Source organism: Euphorbia lathyris, chromosome 3 (assembly GCF_963576675.1).
Source record: "Euphorbia lathyris chromosome 3, ddEupLath1.1, whole genome shotgun sequence".
NCBI classification, from domain to species: Eukaryota; Viridiplantae; Streptophyta; class Magnoliopsida; order Malpighiales; family Euphorbiaceae; genus Euphorbia; species Euphorbia lathyris.
Genome location: NC_088912.1, coordinates 44,240,838 through 44,242,682, shown reverse-complemented (window position 1 = coordinate 44,242,682; position 1,845 = coordinate 44,240,838). Strand labels below are relative to the sequence as shown.

The 1,845-nt window shown below is 29.9% G+C and overlaps 1 long non-coding RNA gene across 1 annotated transcript; it reads left to right on the top strand.

Annotated features, from left to right (window-relative positions):
• Positions 1-632: 632 nt before the first annotated feature.
• LOC136221963 (uncharacterized) lies at positions 633-1,596 on the top strand. Its single transcript, XR_010685419.1, has 5 exons — positions 633-695; positions 884-979; positions 1,121-1,165; positions 1,280-1,355; positions 1,551-1,596. It is a non-coding gene; the product is annotated as an uncharacterized lncRNA (long non-coding RNA).
• The last annotated feature ends 249 nt before the right edge of the window (positions 1,597-1,845 follow it).

Genomic DNA, 1,845 nt, shown 5'->3' with positions numbered 1-1,845 from the left:
ATATATATATATATATATATATATATATATATATTACTTTATCCATTTCATATTATTTGTCATAGATAGAAAAGATTTTTTGTTTCTTATTATTCGGTTTAAATTTTTAATGGAATTTTTTTTTTCTAATTTTACTCTTATTAGTAAGTTTACCATTAATTACTTTTTTATAATTTTAAGTTTTTAAGGTATAAAAACTGATGTAATTTAACGAATGTTATGGAAAATGAGTATTATTAACAACAAGAGATAGATCGTATTTTCTTCTATTTTATAGTTTGATTATTTATTTCCAGTTAAAAATATAGTACTAGTATGATTTTGTTAAAACATGATTTAGTAGTGATGTAAGGACAAAATTATCAACAAAATAAACAGATTCTGTAAAGGGAGAAAGGATCCGACGAATGACTAACAAGACTTAGTCTCTATATATTCCGAATTCGAAATATTAATAGAAAGAAAATTTAGAAAAATAAACAGATTTTCTCAATTCTCAATTACTTATTTGGAAGATTGAGTTTGCATTTTCCCATTGGCAAGATTGAGTCATGTGATAATCTTATATGTAAAATTATCTTGTTTCATGATCTTCATCGTCTGATAAGAGCCACTCTATGCACGGAGATCCAAATCATTTGATATTGCCTTACCTTTTTGACAAGCCATGCTTCCTTGGTTTGCTTGCAGTTCAGGTAATTAATTTGGTTTGCTTGCAGTCGTAAAATTGTGTTATGTTGTCTATATGATCCATGTCATTATGTATTATATAAATGCAACGAAAATAATAATAGTGTCATGTCAATTGGGTTGTCTCTATAAATCATGTTATCCTATCAGAAATTAAAGTAATATTTCTAATTTGTGCTTGATATTTGCTCAGGCTGATGACATATCGGGTTTCCATGCCAATACACATATTCTAGTTGTGATGGGGTCACGGATGCTATATGAAATCACTGGTGATTCACTTTATAAGGTATATAGTTTATGTCAATTATGGATCATCTAGCAGGAACTGTGTAATTTCTTGTATTTTTATGATAATTAATGTGTTTTTTTTTTCAATCGAAATATCATATGCCAAGAAATAGGGACATTTTTTTAACATTGTTAACAGTTCTCACAGCTATGATACTGGAGTGATGTCAGCGCACAAGTTCTGGTATTTTTCAATAATCTCATTAGAACATTTATATGGTTTTAATTATTATTTTACAAAATTCTGTTTGTGCCTTTTCTATGTTGTTTTGACTTATTTGCTTTGACGTGTGAATAGGTCAGACACGAAACGTTGAGCTGACACATTATCAACAGAGAATGAAGAATCATGCATAACTTATAATATGCTCAAGGTATGATCCCTCTACTTTCTGTTCATGAATGGTGCCAAATAAATTAAGGTTACTTAGATTGTGTTTTGTTCGGATTTTCAGAAAGACTTAACTTAGACAGTGGTTTATCATTGAATACTGATATGAATATTGATCTCTCTGTATTCACATTACAATTTTGATAGCATAAAGCTTGAAACAATTTTGAATATGCAGGTCTCTCATCACCTATTTCCATGGACTAAAGAAACGGCATGTATAGACTATTACGAGCGAGCCCTCACAAATGGTGTATTAGGCATTCAAAGAGGAAGTGAATCTAGAAATATGATTTACATGCTTCACTAAACCCCGAAAGTTCCAAGGCTACAAGTTACCATAGATGGGGAACACCATTTGACTCTTTCTGATGTTGCTAAGGGACAGGTAATTTAATACTTGTGTTGTTATTTATTTCTGCAAGATGTTGAATCATACTGAACTATTTCTCACGAGAAGTGTACATGCACAT